Raw genomic sequence first — 22,450 nt, 5'->3', positions numbered from 1 at the left:
CTGACTGGTTAAATTACAATAGTAACCAGCAATATCATAATTAAGAGAAGTAACCTTCTGTGGAGTTTGATACAGGACTATACTACAAGGATGTCCCCACATTCACATAGCCAGGCTTTTCAAGTCATCCTGTAAAGCATACAAACTCTAAAATGTTTTTATTAGTATATTTTATTAATGCTTTGTACATTTGCCTATACAAAATTAAACTCTGAATGATAGAACTTCACTTTTAGATTTTATAGCTTTTCCTACCCTGTAGGCTGGATAAGTAAGTCAGCAGGTCAACTCTTTAATGTTGCACTAATAAAACATGCACATGATTCTTGCACATGATTGCCATGTGCAATCTTGCACATGATTGCCATGTCAGGGTGATAAGGTAAGGGAACAATCCTTTGGGGCTGGTGGCTATCCAGGAAATACCAAAGTGGGGTTGAGTGTAAAACCATGCTGACAGTCTTGGTCTTTTTGAGTTTAGTGTCTGACTGTAAGAAAAACAACATCTAAAAGAGGCTTGTCTGAAGAGACTGGCCTCTTGTTTGGGGCTGAATCCTAAGTACTTGAGAAGAAGACCCAGGTACAAAGCCACAGATAGAGAATGTTCTAGAGCATATGAATCTAGTCCTTCCAGGATACATCATAAATGTTGTAAAACTACAAAGAAAATCAATCAAGGAAATCATTACAGCTGAAGATAATATGTGGACCCCCTTAGGGTCAGGGGTTATGTTTATATTCAAGGCCAGCTGTTTGTACCCTTGAGATGGAGACTCAGGCTCAGGCACACAGAGGATGTCTGAGGTAATGGTGTGTTCCATTTCATAGGCTGAGTCTTTACTTATGAATCCACTGGTCCATATTTATCAGTGTTCCTTATATCCTACTTTTGTAACATCTCATATAAAATATCACATTTATTCTTTGAAGGTGAGAAACATGATTTTTAAAAAAGATTTTATTTATTTATTCATGAGAAACAGAGAGAGAGAGAGGCAGAGACACAGGCAGAGGGAGAAGCAAGACTCCATGCAGGGAGCCTGATGTGGGACTCGATCCTGGGACTCTAGGATCACCCCCTTAGCCGAAGGCAGGCGCTCAAACGCTGAACCACCCAGCTGTCCCGAGAAACATTATTACACACAAAAACTTGAATGCAACAAAATCTGTGAGAGCCTAGGGCACAACCCTTGAGTCTCCCTTGCATAAGTGTCCTATGCAAATATGGTTCAGGAAAAACTCACCTTCAGGACGAGTTAAGGAAAAAGAACCAGCAAAGGATCACTTTGAAGATACGCCTAAAAAGAGAAGTAAAGGAAACACAAATGGATAAGGAAGAAGACTGTTGCCTTGCCTTGAGTTGCATGGAAAGCTGACCAAACATCTTGTATCACATGGCACATAAAGGAGTCACATCTGCAAACGAGGGACACATGTTGTGATACGAGAGCTAAGGGGAGAGTGGCAGGCCCTCAGAGGAAGTGAAAGCGACCTGGCAGAGCTCAGAGGTGGAAAAGGCCAACTGGGAAATGATGTCTGGGAGCAGGCAATGGGGAAAGGAGTCGCTGTTTTCCATGATACAGCTTTACAAAGGTATTTGGCTCTTCAAACTATGTGACATATAACTATGATTTGAAACATTTACAAAGAGCCTCTTTCTTCACTCCGCCCAATGTCTGAGCCCTCTGGACAGATTCCCTTGCAGGACTCCTTAGCAGTCTGGCTCATTGCATCTGGACATCTGAGCACTGAATAAAAGATGAAGATATGGGGACCTGGAAGTGATGCAGAGACAACAGTTTAGGTTGTATACCATTACCACAGAAACATCCTGTCATGTGCTGTGGATGCAGCTTCTCAGGGTGGGACCAGAGGCAGACTAGGAGGAGTGTCAACCTCTACTCCACACAGTATTTCTGAGCAGCTGTTCTCCTGCTATGTCTCTTCTCTCCCCTAATCTTCCCAGACCATTGGGTCCTTGGGAAGCATCAGTTTCCTGGGGTTCAGTGAGGAATGGGGAAGCTTCACTTCTAGCTTAGTGTGTGAGGGTGGCATAGCAAGTATCAGATGAGAAGCCTGTCACAGGACAGACAGAGCAGAATAAACACAAGCTAAAGGAGATAATTAGTGGAGGACCCAAAGAATGAAAGACCAGAGTGAGTGAAGTGAGGAGGTTCATTAAGCATCAAAGAAGACAAGAGAGTGGAAAAACAAGTCTTGGAATGAAAATGCATGAAGAGGGCTATATGTACTAGAAGACCCATGTGGCCCCAAGAACTCAACATCTCTGACTCTGGCTTAGAAGCCCAAGCCTTCAAGCTGTGGCAAGGTCAGGGCTTTTAATGAAATAGCATCTGTTAAGGAGGACCGGGTGACCTAAGGGCTATACTGCCCAAGGATCCATGGCCTGGGCCAGTTTCTTGATGTGTTCTAGAAGCCAGTGCTTATTACCACTTTATTCTTGGAGACATTGAGTGAATCAACAATGAACTGAGCCAAAATTTAAAAATATCTGCACAAAAATGTAACAAGTGCTGAGAATATGGCCAGATTGTGATAGAAGGCCAACGTAACAGAACTACCTTTTGAAAAACCCACAAGGCTGAAATCCAAAAGTCAGCTCCCAGAAGATATATTCATAAATTTTTTTCCAGAAGAATCACATCTGAGTCAAGAGGGCTCTTTTGGCCCACCCCCTGGAATTTGGAAAGTCCTTCACAACCTATCAGTGATGTCCAAAACTGGTTCTCTCATTGCTGAATGTGCCTGAGAACTGGACTCTGCCTTGCCCAAGGAATCACCCAAGGACCTCAAGTCAAGCTGGGTACAGAAGGCACAAGGCCATTCATGGTGGTATTCTAGAGGGGCACGCCAGCCTGCAGAGGCTCACAGGGTCAGAGTGAACAGCCATGAAGGCCTTAGATATACAGAAAGGAAGAGAGAAAGGGAAGGTATGAGAAAGTGTAGAAATACAAAGCAACAAGCAAAACCCATCAAAGCAAGTAAAAACTTACAAGGAGAGGAGTCAAGAACTGTAGGAAAAATGACAAAACTGTGGGCCCATCTGGAACGTAGGCGAGTATCTTTGGTACCAGAGAGCCACCGCCCTCCTCACCTCTGCTAGTGGCTATAGGGCAAATTGTCAAGGACAATACCGAAATGACTACTCTGAAAGTAGTCATTGTAGTGCATCTCAAACTGAAGTGTTTCAAAGACAAGGAATATAAAATCATCTCTAGGAAGACCTGGGGATGTGATCTCAAGGCAAAGTTCCTTTCTTTTTCACAGAGTAGAATTTGGGCTCAAAGCGAGGCCTCCCTTTGGCCTCAATTTCACTTAGGGATCGAGAAGTTTAATGTAAATGTAATTCTTTTCAAGAATGTTTACCTCCTCCCCCAATTTCTAGAATTTATTGTTTTATGAAGTTTGAAGTTTTAAATTTTATGAATCTATGCCAAAAATATCTTTTTTTGGTATTTTTTTATTGGAGTTCGATTTGCCAACGTATAGTATAACACCCAGTGCTCATCTTGTCAAAAAATATCTTATGTTTAAGGATCTCCCTAGTTATGTATTTGTGACTTTATGTGAAAAAAATGTTCAAAATTAAGAATAATTAAAAGAATGCTTTTGTTTTACATTATTTTAAAGAAGCTCACCCAGAGAGTCTGCTGTGCACTGCGGGATGGGCACCATCCATCCTGTCAAAAGGAACTAGGATATGAAGAATTCAGAGTTTATGACCATGTTCCTGCTGGACTCTTGAAAAAGCACTTTACTCGTCATCCCATTTGGCCCTCAGGACTGTGCTGTGAGGGAGATGGGGTCCCCAAGGGTGACAAGTTACCATACCTCCTCCTCCACAATAAGGACAGTGTCAGGAGAGCCACACTAAAGAGCTCCTGGTGCTTCACCTCAGTCAGAACCTACAACCACCAATTTTTGAAGTGAAAGAAGGCCTGACTCATGGGGTCACTTGTTCAAGATCACACAGTCTGTGGCTGAGAGGTCCTGTCTTCTGGATCCCAGGACATCTGACCCTGAGCTCAACCTTGGTGTACCGCCTCAGCCTTACTTTCATCTGTCTCAGTCTCCCCAGCATTGGGCAAAGGGGCTCCAGTGGAGTTACTTCTTCACAAGAATCACTTTTCTCCACCAAACGTTTGATCATGGAGGGGGCTGTGAGCTCAGGCGCTATTCTATGGGTGATGGAGTTTATCATCATCATTTGCCCGTCAGCATTTGCTGTTACCCCACCTCAGATGCTGTGGCACCCGAAACTGTGCAGGTTCTTATTGTTTCCATGAATTATTTTTTCAGTTTGCTTAGGCTGTCTCTACTTACCCTGTGTTCTTGTCAGAGCACTTGCGCTAAGGGCAGGGAGGTAGGGAGAGTGACCTTAGGGCCAGTGGGGCTGCAAGGGAAGCCCAAAATGTTGCATCTAGAAGCCACCCTGACTTGTGAGCCCAGAGCAACCTGCCTCTTTCCTAGTCCCTCTTTAGCTTGCTCCTGGAGTCAAGCACTCTCAATTTCATGTTGTCAAGATGCCCTTGGGAGGCCCTGGTCAAGGCTGATTTTTCTGTCATCCTTCCAGGGCACTTTTGTGTTGGCACAATGGTAAGACATCCCTGCTTCAGAACAAGCCTTCCTTTTGCACTGCTGGTCTAACCCCCAACTGACCACAAAGCTGCCTGGCATTCACTTTGGATGCTGTCTAAAAGGACAGGCTCAGAATTTCTGAGATAACCCCTGGAAGGCCCCCTGGGTAAACAGTTGTCTTGGTTACCTTGGTTATCTGGCTGACTCTGGCAGTGAATTAATTCCTTCTGCAAGTTCTTTACTATCTCTCCAATGGACAACCTGGCCAGCAGCTCCCTGGTTAACTGAATAACTAATTTTTTCTTACAAGCTGGTGTGCACATGTCCATTGTGTCTGAACTGGGAAGCCTGGAGAATGCTGCCTCTGTTGGGATCTCAGGGGGTCCCCTATCAGTCCTTAGAAGCAGGTCTATCTTGAGAAACAGTCTTAATTTGAGGCCCATGGAGCCCATGTGCCTGATATCACATTTTTTTTTTAATTTTTTTTAATTTTTATTTATTTATGATAGTCACACAGAGAGAAAGAGAGAGAGGCAGAGACACAGGCAGAGGGAGAAGCAGGCTCCATGCACCAGGAGCCCGATGTGGGATTCGATCCCGGGTCTCCAGGATCGCGCCCTGGGCCAAAGGCAGGCGCCAAACCACTGCGCCACCCAGGGATCCCTGATATCACATTCAATGTTGTGTGTAGGGATGATGTATTCAGAATTGTGGATGACAATGTAAATTTTCTGAGGAGATGGCCAATAACATTTATTGAGTTCTCAAAGGGTCTAGGAGCCATGAGAAGTTATGAACCATTTCTCTAAGGAGACCCATCCATCTCAGAAAGGCCCAAGATTGACTCTCTGGATCCTTTTTCATTCCTGTTCCCAGACACCAAAAAGATAGGGAGGGGACTTGTAGGGAACCTTATGGTCTGGGATGAGAATGAGAATGTGGGAGGCAGTTCAGGACCTTGTGGTCTTCTGTGTCCCATTTAGAGTTCTGCAAAAATGACTTAATGACCCCTCAGGGGTCATCAAGCTTCAAGGGTCCATGAAGTATACTGCTATGGGTGGGTGTGGGGTTCCCAGAGAGGGTCCAAGTCTGCTTATACTGTGGGTCTGGGATGACCTGAGTGGCCTGAGGCTGACTTCTGGGTAATTTGCCCATGAAGTGACTGAAGCATATAGCCATGTTCCCTGTTAGGCTTATACACAGTTTACTTTGGGACCAGTTTTCCATGGTTCTGATCTCTTGTAGTGTGTAAACTGGTTTCTTGGGCAACTGGACTTTACTAATTAGGTGACTTCTTAGACACAGAAACAGGCCAGGCAGCCCAAATCAGAAACTCCTTATTTTGTACTTTACAAATACTGGGGACTTCAGTGGGAGCTAAAATTTTTGTATGTGGCCTTTCACTGATCTGGAACCTTGACAGTGGAGGGCCAGGGAGCCTTGGGATACTTGGGATATCTACAAATAGGTGGTACCTATTTGGAGGCTGTCTCACTTTCACAAGTCCTAGAAGACATTTTTCTTTGTCCTAGATCTACCTAATGATTTGTATGTTACAAACATCCTCGGCTGACATGTAATTTTTCTTGGTAAGTGGCTCCAATATATTACTACAATGCTATTTGGTTATCCCATAGGGGTATTTTGATTAAAAACAGACCAATGAGTGGTTCCCAATGACTGGTAATTGGATTTGTGACACAAGACGCTACCTGTTCTTACCCACAGACCAGATGGAAACTTGTTGCTTTCTTTTTCTTTTTTAAAAAGATTTACTAGAGATAGAGACAGAGCAAGTGGAGAGAGAGAAAGAGATAGATAGATAGATAGATAGATAGATAGATAGATAGATAAAGAATCTCAAGCAGACTCTCCACTGAGCATGGTGCCCAGTGTGGGCTAGATCTCTCAATCCTGAGATCATGACCTGAGCCATCCAGGAGCCCCAGGAACTTGTTGCTTTCTTTTCAGATTGCTTCTGATATTGCCCAGTGTCAATTCTGGCTCATCAGTTTCTCCTGTAGGGAAAAAGAAATTAGGTAACATAATTCAAGTAGGAAAAAAACTGGGCCTTGATTTAAAACAGAAACTCTAGGGATCCCTGGGTGGCGCAGCGGTTTAGCGCCTGCCTTTGGCCCAGGGCGCGATCCTGGAGACCCAGGATCGAATCCCATGTCGGGCTCCCGGTGCATGGAGCCTGCTTCTCCCTCTGCCTGTGTCTCTGCCTCTCTCTCTCTCTCTCTCTGTGTGTGACTATCATAAATAAATAAATTAAAAAAAAAAAAAAAAAGAAACTCTAACCACTCAAGGGAATTCTAGATTACTTTCTTCTTTCCTCATGCCTCTTCACTTCATGCTTTACAGGAGGCCCAGAAAATGGGAAATGTGCTGCATGGACTAGCAGGTAAGTTAGATCAAGCCAATGAAGCTATAGACCTCCTTGATTAGGAGGTTTGTGAAAAAGGACTGGGAGTAGGGTGAAGTAGGCATGGCACTCAGCTTGGGCACATTTAAGGGTCTGTCAGAAAACTGTGTAATCAAGCCAATGTGTTATTCTGGTGGTGGAGCAGTGGATTACACTGTGCCTGGCAAAATGGAGCTCGGGGCCATGAGCAGATACACCAGCCCAGGGAACCCCACTCTGTCTTCTCCCATCTGACTGTGGTGCTATTGGCTCCTGGCATGTTCTTTACCACATAGTTCTTCATTAATAGAGTTACCTCCACATTTATGAAGTACTTGGGATATCTACAAAGAGCTCCTCATCTCCTTGGTGTCTTTCTTCTTCATGGGCTTCAGAGTCCTCTTCCTTCTGCTCTGGGTTGACATCTACATATGAGCTCCCAAGGGTTCCAACCAGGCAGCTTCACTGAATCCCTGCTTTTGTAAATTTTTTAACTTTTTTTTTAAAAAAGATTTTATTTATTCATGAGAGACATACACAGAGAGAGAGGCAGAGACACAGGCAGAGGGAGAGGCAGGCTCCATGCAAGGTGCCCGATGTGGGACTCCAGGACCACGCCCTGGGCCGAAGGCAGGCACTAAACTGCTGAGCCATCCAGGGATCCCCCGCCCCGCTTTTTTTTTTTTTTTCTTTTTTTTTTTCACTATTGCTGGAAGTGTCCCACCTGCTCCCCACAATAAAGACAGATGTGTGACAGAAACAAACAACCCAACCCTGTAATCAAGAAAATATTTTAATGTAATCTTTTAAAAAGAATTTTATTTATTTGAGAGAGTGAGAGTGAGAACGAGAGAGATCACAAAGGGAGAGGGAAAAGCAGACTTACCACTGAGCAGAGAGCCTGATGTGGGACTCAATTCTAGGACCCCAAGATCATGACCTGAGCCAAAGGCAGACATTTAACTGACTGAGCCACCCAGGTGCCTCTTAATGTAATCCTTTAAAAAAAAATCAAGACTAATGCCAAAAAATCTATGATAAAATATAATTTTAGATAAAGAAGTAACAGTGCTATGCTCAGCTGTACTGGAATTTGATGCTGAAGGAAAAATCAGTAATGCTGATCTTTTTTTTTTTTAAGATTTTATTTATTTATTCATGAGAGACAGAGAGAGAGAGAGAGAGAGAGAGAGAGGCAGGCTCCATGCAGGGAACCCGATGTAGGACTCCAGGATCACTCCCTGAGCCGAAGGCAGATGCCCAACCACTAAGCTACCAAGGTGTCCCACTGATTTTCCTTTTGTTTAAAACTGTATAGACACTGAAAGGGCCACCCCCATGTTACACTCAAATCAGAGGGAGATGTGCAGAGATGGTTTCAGATAGACTATCCAGGGGTACTGCAGCTCAGTGTCTACACTAATAGGACATCACTATTGGGCTGCCTTCTTCAGCTCAATCTCTCCTACGAGACTCTCATAAACAACCTTATTATTCATTCTAACATCATCTGGGAAGACCCATCAACTCCTGAATAGGAGGCAGGAAACAACAATTTAGACATTAAAACTCTTTGAACCTTTGCCTTGCTGTGTCCACCAATCCTAAACTATTATATCATGACCCTTTTGCAGTTCTAAGCCTTCCAGTTGAAAGGCCCACACTCAACCAGACTTCAAAACATCTTGGCCTTGTTTCTTCCAACCAACAGGCCCCACAACACTCTGTTGGGGGTAGTGTTCTCCCTTCTCAGTTTCATCTTATGGAAGGAAAAGGAGGGAAGGAAAGAGATAGGGGAGGAGGAGGGAGGGAAGGGGAAAAAAGAGGAAGACAAGAAAGGAATGAAGAAGAAAAAAGAAAACAATGAGTATATCAGATGATTTTCTTTCTATTCTCAGTCTTCTATTTATTACGCAAACAGTAAAGAGAAGTCAAGAGAAAAATAATCACCTAAGGTACAATCTTGTGGAGGAATTAAATTTGTTTTTTCTTATCTTTTCCAGTATCTGTTAAAACCACTAATAATTTAAAATAATCCAAAGAGGGATCCCTGGGTGGCGCAGCGGTTTGGCGCCTGCCTTTGGCCCAGGGCGCGATCCTGGAGACCCGGGATCGAGTCCCACGTCGGGCTCCCGGTGCATGGAGCCTGCTTCTTCCTCTGCCTGTGTCTCTGCTTCTCTCTCTCTCTCTCTGACTATCATAAATAAATAAAAATTAAAAAAAAAATAAAAATAAAATAAAATAATCCAAAGAGATCATAAGTGGATTTTTATATTCCCCATATTTTTAAGTAAAATAAAAATGGAAAAATCCTGAGGCCACACCCAGCATAAGCAGATGGCATAGCTGTGTCTGCACTGGTTTGGGAGGGATCATATCAACCCTGAGCTAAATCTGAGAACAAAAGGTATCAGTGAGTCCCTCTATTCTGGATGTCTCCTCCTTAGTGTTCAGCATGGGGGTTTATTGAACGAATATTTCCTGACATTAATATCTGAAAGAATTTTGGTCACCTCAATCTTAAGAATAACACAAGTAGAAATAACTCTCATAATAATTGAAGAAGCAGAAGTTGAGAGACAAAAATATTAGTACCTGTTCCCATAAGATTAGTATATACCTCAATCTACAGCATCATTTACACTGCAGTAGACTTCTGGCAAGTGACATCCTTTCAGGGTTCATTTTTATCCTTTGAAGAACTGAGGTGAAATATCTGCAGCATTTCTTCCTGAGTTAAAGCATGCTGTTTGGGAGTGGGGTAGCCATGCACCCATTCAAAAGGGTATCTTTTCCAGCCTCCCTAGCACCTGGATTCCCTGTGTAATCCCTGTGACTGTATTTCAGGCAATATGTACAGAAAAGATTGTATGTGGTTTCTGAGTAGTGTTCTTATTTCTTTTTTAAGATTTTATTTACTTATTAGACACACACACACACACACACACAGGTAGAGGGAGAAGCAGGCTCCATGCAGGGAGCTCGACGCGGGACTCGAACCCAGGTCTCCAGGATCACACCCTGGGCTGAAGGCAGTGTTAAACCGCTAAGCCACTGGGGCTGCCCGTAAGCAGCGTTCTTAATAGGGAGGGTGTGCACCCTTCTCCTCTTCTTATCTTTGCCCAGAATGTATGTGGGCACACACACGTGGCCAGAGTTCTAGCAGCAATTCTGGGCCATCCTGCTCTAGAATGGCAGTGCAGAGAACCATGAACCTTCATCCCTGTGGATAAACAGAGTGCTATCCATGTTTGTACTATAGCTCTTTGGGCTTTGTTTTGGAATAGAGTTAATCCTTCCTGATAAAGTCCCTCTCTCTTGGAGTTGCTGTGTGGACATCCGGGGGAAATCTCTATGTTGGCCTCTGTGGTGTACATCTGAGAGAAAGCCTGAAAGGTCACAAAGTTAAATGTCTAACATCACTAAGCTCATCACAGGAGGACTTTAGATTGCCACTTTTTTTCTGCTGCTTTTTTGTTTTTATTGATTTTCTATAATCAACAAGTATCACATAATAAAAACTAAACAGAATATAAAGAAAAGATTAAGGATATTGGCAGATAATTCACAGAACCAGAAGTGTACTTTTGCTGCCATGAAAAAATGTTCAACTTCTTGAGTTATTACATGAAAACCCAATCCTGAGATTCTCTTTTGCAGTTCTCCTAAAATCAGATTATTTTCACATAATAATACCCAGGATAATAGAAGACACTGTGAACCAACTGTTACAAATAGATATAAAACCTCCCCAGTGAGGCATAGGACAGATGGGGGTGAGAGATGTGGTAGGGGCAAGAGAGTTTGCTAAAGTACTTCTTGTGGCAAGAAAGAAATAGATACTGTTAAGTTTAAGAAACAAATACAAATAAATATAAGTATGGGTCTTAAGAACAACCACCATAAAAAAGAGTGCATTGCTTTTTAAAATTTATTATTTTTGTGAGAGAGTGCATGCCCATGGGGGTTTGGGAGTGGCAGAGGGCGAAGGAGAGAGAGAATCTCAAGCAGGCTCCTCACTCAGCACTGAGCCAGATGTGGGGCTTGATCTCATGACCCTGAGATCATGATCTGAGCTGAAATCAAGTCAGAGGCTTAACCAACTAAGCCACTCAGGTGCCCCCAGAGTACATTGCTTTTAAAGCACCGGGGAAATATTCCCCCCAATTTTTTTTAAAGATTTATTTATTTGTTCATGATAGACATAGGGAGAGAGACAGAGAGACAGAGAGACAGGCAGAGGGAGAAGCAGGTTCCATGCTGGGAGCCCGACGCGGGACTCAGTCCCGGGACCCCAGGATCGTGCCCTGGGCCAAAGGCAGGCGCCAAACCACTGAGCCACCCAGAGATCCCCCCCTATTCCCCAAAATTTGATCTGTACAATGGACATATGTAAGAAAAGTAGACAAAACCTCTTAGTGAACTAGATCTATAGGGGAATTTCCTTAATCTTGTTAAAGTTATAAACCCAATCTTATAATATCTACTTAATTTACAACTTTAGAAGCATTCTCTTTTAAAACCAAGCACAATGGGATCCCTGGGTGGCGCAGCGGTTTAGCGCCTGCATTTGGCCCAGGGCGTGATCCTGGAGACCCGGGATCGGATCCCACGTTGGGCTCCCAGTGCATGGAGCCTGCTTCTCTCTCTGCCTGTATCTCTGCCTCTCTGTCTCTCTCTATCTCTCTGTGTGACTATCATAAAAAACAAACAAACAAACAAACAAAAAAAACCAAGCACAAGATCTGATGACCACATTATAACTCAATAGTTAATGGTACCTGGGGGGCTCAGTTGGTTAAGGGTCTGCCTTCAGCTCAGGTCATGATCTCAGAGTCCCAGGATTGAGCCCCAAGTCAGGCTCCCTGCTCAGCAGGGAGTCTGCTTTTCCCTCTCACTTTGCTGCTCCCACTGCTTGTGCTCTCTGTCTCTCACTCTCTCTCTCTCAAATAAATAATCTTAAAAAAAAAAAAAAACCCTCCATAATTAAACGTAGTTCCAGAGCCTGGCAAAACTCTAGAATAAGAAAGGATGGGGGCGGGGAGGATAGGTAGGTAGGTATGTAGTTAGATAGATAGGAATAAATGAGAGGAAAGAATGTAAAGAGGGAATAACTCTGACATAATCTGTAGGCAATGTGATCATCTACTGAGAACATCTACTACATAAACCACTATGTATTTTGCCCTAGAGCATCATGAAGCTTCTCCATGGTCTGGATGTCTTCTTCTAAAATGAGTGGGAAATATCAGAAAGGGAGACAGAACATGAGAGACTCCTAACTCTTGGAAACGAACTAGGGGTGGTAGAAAGGGAGGTAGGCGGGGGGTGGGGGTGACTGGGTGACGGGCACTTGGGGGGGCACTTGATGGGATGAGCACTGGGTGTTATTCTATATGTTGGCAAATTGAACACCAATAAAAACTAAATTTATAAAAAAAAAAAAGAAAAAAAAATGGATGTCTTCTCCTTATGCCCAGGTTGTCTTTAGGGAAGGAGGGAGGAAATATCCAGACAACGGTAATTCCAACAGTAGAAAAGTCCTTGTTTCCACCTCTAGCATCCCAGGGTTATCATGAGAGACAGAAAGACTTGGGATTACCACAGCTTCTAAATATTTTTTAAAGATTATTTTTGTTTATTTGACAGAGTGTGCACAAGCAGGGGAGAGAGGGACAAGAGAGGGGAGAAGGAGGAGCCTAACACAGGGCTCAATCTGTGGACCCTGCGATCATGACCTGAGCCAAAGGCAGATAGATGCACAACTTAATGAGCCATCCAGGCACCCCCCAAAAGCTAGCTTTTCTGTTTTTTACTGTATTAGTACCTTTTGTATCAGTACAAAAACATTATGTGTACTGATACATGTGTACACACACACCCTTACCTTGACCAAAGAAGTGCAAGTCAGAATCAGAAAAGTATTCACTGACATTTCATGTGGGCCATTAGCGTTTAGGTTTTATGTTAGAAAGGTTGGTAATTGTGTAATTGCATGCCCATCTAAGAGGAGGAAAAATCAAGTGTATGTACTTCACAAGAAATAAAGCCAAAAGCTAACAACAGCCAAAGGCAATTCTGATTTACCTTTTCTGGCATCAACTCCAGGATATGTTTTGATTGAAAATTCAAGGAGCAGTACAGGATCCCAGTGATTGTTTCCAGGAAGTGAGCCCAGAGAATGTGAAGGCATTTATAGTTAAACCCTGGTTAAATGTTTACATCTTTAGGAATATGTTTCTTTTGATGAGCATTTCTTGCTTTTCCAGGATGAATTAGAGATAAATTGATGGGACATGGCAAGTCAAGCATTTAGCCCTGTGCCTGACAGGCTGAGACTTCAATTCTGCAAACTCAGATGGTACAGATGGCCATGTGCTCACATGGCCAGCCCCTTCAGGACTCAAGGATGAAAAACTAGGGAGGTGTCATGACATGTCACGTGGGCTGCATTGGTGGGAGTCGAGAGGACTTCAGTATTTCATTCCATCTACATGATGAGCAAGTAGGACGTGTGGAAGACTCTCCATATGTTTTCAGGAAACATGTAAGAAGAAAGCCAAGTCCTTATTAACAAGCTAATTTATGATATAAGCCTAGCCATTTGAGTAAATAAAAATAAAATGTTAATCTGTCAGGCCAAATGCAGATTGAGATGCACAGTTGCTAAAGAATTATTAAATAAGTGGCAAGCTTCATATGAAAAGGAAAAAATTTGGAATGTCAATATTTTCTAATTCATAAGAGATTAGTTCTCAATTGAAAAATAATAGAATAAGACTTAGGTGGAAAGTAGAGTTTCTGTCAAATCTGTCCAACATGGCTCTGTTCAAATCACCTGGAGGGATTTTCTTAAAGTTTCTTTCTTTTTTTTTTTAAGATTCATTTATTTTATTTGAGAGAGCGAGAGAGAGAGAGAGCATGCATGCACCACATGCACACACTGGGGAGAAGCAGAGGGAAAGGGAGAAAGAATCTCGAAATTCTTTGATGAATTCAGAGCCTGACTCAATCTCATGATGCTGATCATGACCTGAGCTGAAATCAAGAGTCAGACACTTAACCGACTGAGCCACCAGGTGCCCCTAAAGATTTTATTTCATTTATTTATTTTTTTATTTATGATAGTCACAGAGAGAGAGGCGCAGAGACATAGGCAGAGGGAGAAGCAGGCTCCATACACCGGGAGCCTGATGTGGGATTCGATCCCGGGTCTCCAGGATCGCGCCCTGGGCCAAAGGCAGGCGCCAAACCGCAGCGCCACCCAGGGATCCCCCTAAAGATTTTATTTTTAAGTAATATCTATACCCAACATGGGGCTTGATCCTACAACCCCAAAATCAAGAGTCCCATGCTCTGCTGACTGAGCCAGCCAGGCACCCCTAGAGGGATTTTAAATATATGGATGCCTGAGGTCTTATCTGGAATATCAGTGCAGGGGGCCTGGGACTGAGCTGGGAAATGGACAGTTTTAAGAGTCTCCAGATTTTACATTTAATTGACAGTGATGCTAAGTCAGCATTTCATTTTCTCTCCAAAATCAGATTAAAAACAATTATGATCTTCAGATAAAATAGGTGAAGCTGAAATGCTGAACCACCAACTGGGAGAGGAGCCATGATAAACTAGTAGAGGAGGAAGGGCTCAGAATGGGCTGCAGGAGGGGTGCCCATCCTGAGCAGCAAAATGTAAGTACCTTTCTTGCAAGATCAGAATGGGGTACAGCAGCCTCCTCTGTGTGGAGAAAAAGGAGTGGGTACACATAAGGAATCTCACACCTAAGCCATATAGGCAGAAAAGAGTCAGTTTGATGGAGAAAAGGGCGGCTTTCCTCCAAGTCTACCATTGTCTGTTCATTGTTAGTGAGAATTGATAAACCCACGAAAAGGGCAGCCCTGGGTGGCTCAGCGGTTTAGCGCTGCCATCAGCCCAGGGCCTGATCCTGGAGACCCCGGGATTGAGTCCCACGTCAGGCTCTCTGCATGGAGCCTGCTTCTCCCTCTGCCTGTGTCTCTGCCTCTGTGTGTGTGTGTGTGTGTGTGTGTCATGAATAAATAAAATCTTAAAAAAAAAACCCCATGAAAACATGTGAATGGCATGGAGCAGTTGGCCATCTCTGAGGGTTGGAATATCCACATGGTGGCCACTTGGGAGACTACTTGCTGCCATCTAGCAGGGCTGACTTGAGGCATCTCCTAAGTTCCAGCCATTCCTGTCCAAAGGAGTACACCCCAGCAGGACTCGGGTAGACGGCTTCCTTGTTCTAGATAGTCTGGATAGATAACAACGGAGAGCCTGAGGATGACACAAAGGTCCTTCTACAAAAGAATGGAGACATTTTGTGGAATGCTGCCTAGCAGAGACAATGACCAACAAATGTCACCATTTCCTCCAACTTGGAGCATGCTCTCAAATAAAATGTTGATTATGAAAAGCAAATCACAAAGATATACAGCGTAAAACCACTTCTTTGAAAGTCTAAGCATATGTAAAACAGGGTGTAGGGATAAAAAAAGACATTGAATATCTATGAAGAATAATAGGTGATTAGTAAGCACATTTAGGGTCATGGCTGGCCTACAGTGGGGGCAGTATAAGAACCCCAAAGATGGTGATAATACCCAATTCTGCAATCTAAGTGCCCAGGTACATTGGTCTTTGTGCCATTTTCTTTTTTTTTTTCTTTAAAGATTTATTTTAAAAATTTATTTATTTATTCACAAGAAACAGAGAGAGAGAAGAGGCAGAGACACAGGAAGAGGGAGATGCAGGCTCCATGCAGGGAGCCCAACGCAGCACTCGATCCCAGGTCTCCAGGATCAGGCCCTGGGCTGCAGGTGGTGCTAAACTGCTGCGCCACCGGGGCTGCCTGCCATTTTCTTCTCTATCTTAGATATACATTTTATATTTCATATATTCTCTCATGTCTCAGATATTTCATTTTTTAAGATGGAAAAAGATAATCACATGAAAACCTTGACTAGTCCTGGGCCCTGTTTCATATGAATCTTCTGCAAAGAGCTGACTCAGAAAACCCCTCAAAGGAGATGCATTATCAGAAAGGAATCAGAAAAGGATCCACACAAAGACATTATGAGGAAAAGGGAAGCAAGAGGAAAACAAGAATGCTCAGACTTACTATAAAGCCAACAAAAATGGAGACCATACAACAAAAATGTTGTACTGACAGAGACTGGTTGGGGGAGTGGTTTCAAATACTTTGACAAAATGAAATGTGGAACTGCAACTTGGCCCTGCACCCTTGCTACAGGTCAGGGAGGAACCAGAATGTTCCCTGACATGGGAGATATTCTTAGGGATTTCCCCAGTCTCTCATCTATCATTATAGTTCAACCATTCAAGGCATTTCAAATGCTGTCTATTTTGAACTCACTCGGTTTGGAGGTCTTCCTGTGTGCCAGGTGCTGTGCCTTCTCTTTGGTGTCTGGAGGTAGAGGTGATGATCACGTGGTGCCATGGGAGGGGGCATACAGGGTCCCTCCAGCAGAGGGTCTAACCAGTCCAGGGGTCTGAGAAGCTCACCAGAGGAAATAGCATTCCAGATGGAGCCCAAAGGATGAGTGAAGGATGAGCAAGAGTCAGTCATGGCAGATAAAGGCCATGTGGAGAATGGGAAGAATGTTCCAGATAGAAACAAATATGCAAAGGCCTAAAGGAAGCAGAGGGTGTGGAATCCTAAAAGAGAGGCTTGAACTGCAGGCCAAGCCCAAACAGGGATGCCTTGCAGGCCAAGTTAGAGAATGTGATGCTATCTTACAGGAATTGTTCAATACTGGCTGTTTTAAGCAAGGGAAGTATATGATCAGACTGGTTTATTTTAGACAATTCATTCTTCCATCACATCAATTTTTTCCTGATTAAGACCTTTAAACTATCTACTCTCCTACTGTTTTTTTTTTTTTTTTTTTTTAAAGATTTTATTTATCTGACAGAGCACAGGTGGGGGAGCAACAGGCAGAGGGAGAGGGAGAAGCACTCTCCACTGAGCAAGTAGTCTGACGTGGGGCTTGATCCCAGGAGCCTGGGATCATGACCTGAGCCAAAGGCAGATGCTCAACTGACTGAGCCACCCAGGCGCCCCTACTCTTCTACCCTTATCTATCACCTTCCTACATAGTTCCAATTCCAGGGATCATCATCATAAACACTCCCTCAGATCAACTTTTCCCTCTCTGGCTCTACTTTTATTGATGGACTCACCTGGCTGCACCCCACAATACAGCCTATAACACTCAGGTAAGAACAAGGTGTTGGCTGGATTGTATTTTTTCTGGAGGCTCTAAGGAAGAATCTGTTTCCTTACCTTTTCCAACTTCTTGGATCTACCCATATTTCCTGACTTGTAGCCTTGCACCACTCCAGCCCCTGCTTCTGTCCTCAGATCTCCTCTGATTCTCCTGTCCTCCTTTTTCCCTTGTGATTACGTGAAGGCCACCTAGATAATTCAGGATAATCTCCCCATCTTGAGATCTTTAATCACACCCATAAAGCCCCTTTTTCTATGTAAGGTCCCATTTCTAGTTTTCAGTGCTTAGGATATGGATGAACCATTATTCTGCCCACACACCATCTTCTAGGACAATATATCATACCCTCTTCACTCCCCTCACTTTCCCAGCTCTGTCTTTGCACCCTATCACATTTCTTTGGAGAAATAGACTCCATTAGACCAGAATTTCCTTGTCATCCTGCCATTAAAATCACTCCACCAGGCACCTGGATGGCTCAGTCTGTTAAGCGTCTGCCTTTGGCTCAGGTCATGATCTTGGGGTCCTGGGATGGAGTCCTCCATTGGGCTGCTTCTCCCTCTGATCCTCCCCCAACTTGTGCACACACTCTGTGTCTCTCTCAAAAATAAATAAATAAAAATCTTAAAAAAGTAATCACCCCTACCCTGCACCTTGGATTCACACCCAGCTGGGCCTCCTGTCATCCTAGATGTTGTGTCCCTGCTCCCATCTATAGTGAGGACGTTTACCCTTGCTCTGGCTCTTCTCAGCAGACAGTTCTCTGTGGTCTCTCGTTTCTGCACATTTAGTTAGGCACTGACCTTTGTTCCAGATAATCTTCACTTAGCAAACAGCCTTGGAAGAGAGATGCTATCTAACCCTGGAGCAAAGGGCAGGCACGTGTCCTTTATCAACATTGGTGAAACTTGGCAGCCTAACTTGTTAGACTGCAAACGGGGTAAAATCTCTCTTTCAGTTCTCAGCAGAATCCATCTCCTCAAGCTTCTTCACACCTCACTTTAAAATTTTTTTTTAAAAATTTATTTGTTCATGAGAGACACACAGAGAGCCAGACAGAGACACAGGCAGAGGGAGAAGCAGGCTCCATGCAGGGAGCCGGATGTGGGACTCGATCTGGGGACTCCAGGATCATGCCCTGAGCCAAAGGTAGACGCTCAACCGCTGAGCTACCCACGCATCCCACACTTACTTTTCTCTATCATCCATTGTTCTCTTTCTAATGGCTCTTTCTCATCAGCATATAGTCATGTTCTGGCATATCTCTTCTCAAAACCAAAAAGAAACCCAAAACCACTCCTGTTTGATGCCTCCTTGCCTTCCTGCTACAAATCTACGTTGTTCTCTTTTCAGCAAAAAAATCATAAAACTATTGTTTATAGTGGTGCTGCCCAATAGAACTTCTTGGATAGTGGAAATGTTCTGTCTCTGCGTTAACTAATTTGGCAGCCACTAGCCTCATGTGGCTGTTGAACAATTGAATGTGGCTAGTATAACTGAGGAGTGAAATTTTAATTTAATTTCAATTAAATTTAAATAGCCACATGTAGTTAGTGGCCACGATATTGGAGAGACAGATCTATGGTGACTCATCATTTCACATGCTCTGTCCTTTTCCTATATGACTTCTCAGCTGTACTTGACCTAATTGACTGGTCCGTTATTCTGAGACATTTAGTCTCTGGCTTCCATGACTCAGCTCTTTTAATCCTACTGTATCACTCTCCAACTCAGTCTCCTTGATTGGCCTCCTCTGCTTGACCTATAAGTGTCTGAATACCATAAAGATCCATCCTATACCCTGCATTCCTCTCCAAGTGACCTCATCCAGTCACCTAGCATTAGATATTATCTACAGGCTGATGAGTCCCAAGTGTGTACCTCTAGCTCTGTACTCTTCCCTGGGCACTGAACACTCATCCAGTTGCCTACTTTACATATCCGTGTGGGTGTTCAACAAGCATCTCAAATTTAATACATCCAAAATAGAACATTTGATTTCCTTACAACCTGTTCTTTCAGCTTTTCTATCCCAAGAAATGCACCCTCTCTACCCAATTGCTTAAGACAAAAACCTGAGAGTCTTTGCCCAACCTTACTGTCAATGCTGCGGGCTCTGCCTCCAAAATATATTCATATTTATGTCTTCTGTCTCTACTGCTAATACTTGACTTTAAGCTTTCATCCTTGCTTCTGATTTATGGCAATAGCATCACCACTGCTTTCTTTTGCTGCATTCTACATATGATGACTGCACAGCAGCCAGAAGGAGCCTCGGAAGTACAAATTGTTTTGGGGCACTTGGCTGGCTCAGTCGGTTAAGCATCTATCTGACTCTGGATTTGGGCTCAGGTCATGATCTCAGGGTTGTGAGATTGAGCCCTGTGTTGGGCTCCATGCTCAGCACAGAGTCTGCTTTCCTTCCCCCTCTGCTCCTCCTCCCCACCCTGCTCTCATGCTCTCTCTCTCAAATAAATAATTTTTTTAAAAAGTACAAATAGTTTTCAAGATGTTTTTTAAAAAATCCGCTAGTAGCTTTCTCTTGTGTATAAAATATCAGATCAGGAAGCCTGTCAGCCCACCTGGAAACCTCCCACCTTTGGGTCTTGTGTGAGATTCTGTACTAGGCTTATTGTTTAAACCACTTTCATTTAGATTTACCGTTTTACTGAAGCCAAAAACATTCTAACTGACCTAATGCTCATTAGAGAACAGCATATGAGTAATTGAAAGTTAGAAATGAATGAAATAACCCAAACTAGAGAACTGATTATGAAATCATTATTGTGCAAAGGCATCGTATACAGGAGAGAAAATAAGATGTCATGGGCATCTGTTTATTGATATTAAATTATGCTTATTGTGTAATGTCAAGTTTAAAAAGCAAATTTCAGTGGCATTTATATATGAATACACATACACATAGATACATATATTATACACCCACTCATTATAATGAGTGTACAATTTGTTTCAAACGGACATAAACACACCCTGTAGATGCATGTGCACATTTTACAGTGGTTATTACTGGGTGGTAGGATTACAAGTTTTTGTTCTTTATGGTTTTTGATATTTTTCCTTTTTTTGCCATTCAATTTTATAATAAACAGCAATAAAAGATATTTGACACAAAAAATATTTTTAGGGTGTAACTGATTAAGCAGATTGCCTTATTTATTCCAGCTTTATTGAGATATAGTTGACATCCTCATGATTGTTTAGTTTCTTCCTTTACTCACTTCCTTTACTTACTAACTTTGTCAAGGAGCTGTCAGTTCAACTTCAGGTGTCCTGCAGGAGAATTGCATTTAGAAATATTCTCAGAACATGTGGGAAGAAGGGTGTCTGCAGGGGACAACTAGGCTGAATGAAGCATGAAGGGGGTGGGTCCTGATTTCCCTTCCCACACAGTGGACAGATGGGATGGTGACTTCCCTAGTCCATCCATCCCGCTCATGCCAGAAGGCCTGCGACAGCTGCCCATATTCAGCCACCCCAGCCACAATGGTGCCAGATGTAGTCACCAGAGGGTGAGCAGAATTCAGCTGATGTTTTGAATTGCTCTCTTGACCATCAAACCAGCATAACCTGGCTTCTGTTTCATAATGCCAATCTGTGTAGCTGAGTTCCTATACTATTGCGGTATGGGTAGATCCCCACTTACTAGAGTTAGGTATTTAAAAAAAATTCCCTCTTCTCTTCAGGGACATAATAAGGGGTACTTCATCCTGATGTGACTTTGCAGTGTGTGTTTGTGGGGAGAACATGTGTTCTCCTCCCCACAAGGCCCCGAGCCTGCCGGATGCTCCCGCTGTTGAGTACAGGACACCCAGGACACAGACACTGGGCCACTGCCTAAGGAAACCTGCATACACCTAAACAAATCAAGGGAGTCTGTGTTCATGGATGGGATGATGCAACATCAGTAAGATGGCAATTCTCTCCAAAGTGTCTATAGATTCAATGCAATCTTTTTCAAAATTCTAGCAGGAATTTTCTGCAGAAATTGGCAGGCTTATCTCTGCAGGCAAAGACAGCCAAAAGAATTCTGAAAAAGAACAGAATTGGAGGACTTACATTTCCTGACTTCAAAATACTGTAAAGCTTCAGTAAAAAAAACAAACAAAAAACAGCATGGTACTGGCATGTGGACAGACCTATATATCAATGGAACAGACTTGAGAGGCCAGAAATAAACCCTTACGTTTATGGTTAATTGGTTTTCAACAGAAATGTCAAGGCAATTCAATGGAGGGAAAGGATAGTCATTTTAACAAGTGGATCTGGGACAAAGTAGGTTAGTGGTTGCCTGGGGATGGGGTAGGAGTGGGGAAGGACTGCAATATGGGGTGATAGAAATGTTCTAAACGTGGACTGTGGTGATGGTGGCTTCATTCTATAAATTAACGAAAAATCATTGAATTCACACTTAAAATGGGTGAATTTTCTGGCGGGGTAGAGGAAGACACCTCAGCCCGGGTTTGGGGTTGGGTTGGACGTAGGCGAGGTGAGATGTACCAGCTGGGTGGAGCGCTGAGGTGGGCGGGTCTGAGCTGGTCTCCCCACCCCCTTGCTGAGCCTTTCAAAGCCTTATTAGCTTCTTCATTTGTATAAACTGGAGGAACTGCCACTTGCAGTTGGTGCCCTTTGAGGCCCTTGGCATAAGAAAAGCAGTGCCCTCTCCTGTGGTCTCACTCAGCCCTCAGGGCCAGGGAGGGAGACCTGTCTGGGAGCCTCCCTATCTTGGCTTCAGAGTCCCCCCACCCCCACCGACCCTAACATCCACCCCCACCCCCCACCCCACCCCCGCCCCAGGCCTGAGAGCAGCGCTGTCTTGCAGGAGCATTGTGGCCCTCATGTACACTTAACTTTTCTCATGGCTGCATTTAAAATGTTAAAGCATGTACTTCTCAGGTATAATTCATTTTAAAACTATATTTATTTTTATTTAATTTAAAAAATATATTTTAAAGGATTTTATTTATTTATTTGACAGAGAGAGAGAGAGAGAGAGCGAGCGAGCACAAGCAGGAAGAGTGGCAGGCAGAAGAAGAGGGAAAAACAGAGAGCCAGACTGGGGCTTGATCCCAGGACCCTGGAATCATGACCTGAGTTGAAGACAGACACTTAACTGACTGAGCCACCCAGGCACCCACTAAAGAGATTTAATTTTTAA

General features: G+C 43.4%; 1 protein-coding gene and 1 pseudogene across 7 annotated transcripts in view; both read left to right on the top strand.

Moving 5' to 3' along the window:
- The window catches only part of RASGEF1A (RasGEF domain family member 1A), a 216,018-nt gene that overhangs the window by 76,935 nt on the left and 116,633 nt on the right, over window positions 1-22,450 (top strand). Inside the window, exon 2 of one of the 7 annotated variants that reach the window (XM_077878498.1) lies at window positions 6,964-7,003. The exons of the other annotated variants lie outside the window; for them this stretch is intronic. The gene's annotated coding sequence lies outside the window, so the exon portion shown is untranslated. The remainder of the gene's footprint in view (window positions 1-6,963; window positions 7,004-22,450) is intronic. 7 annotated transcript variants of the gene reach the window in all.
- Window positions 7,010-8,998, top strand: LOC144301442 (dolichyl-diphosphooligosaccharide--protein glycosyltransferase subunit TMEM258 pseudogene; annotated as a pseudogene).

This window comes from Canis aureus, chromosome 29 (genome assembly GCF_053574225.1).
Source record: "Canis aureus isolate CA01 chromosome 29, VMU_Caureus_v.1.0, whole genome shotgun sequence".
Lineage (NCBI taxonomy): Eukaryota > Metazoa > Chordata > Mammalia > Carnivora > Canidae > Canis > Canis aureus.
Note: the sequence above shows the minus strand (reverse complement) of the source record. Positions and strands in the feature narration are given on the sequence as shown.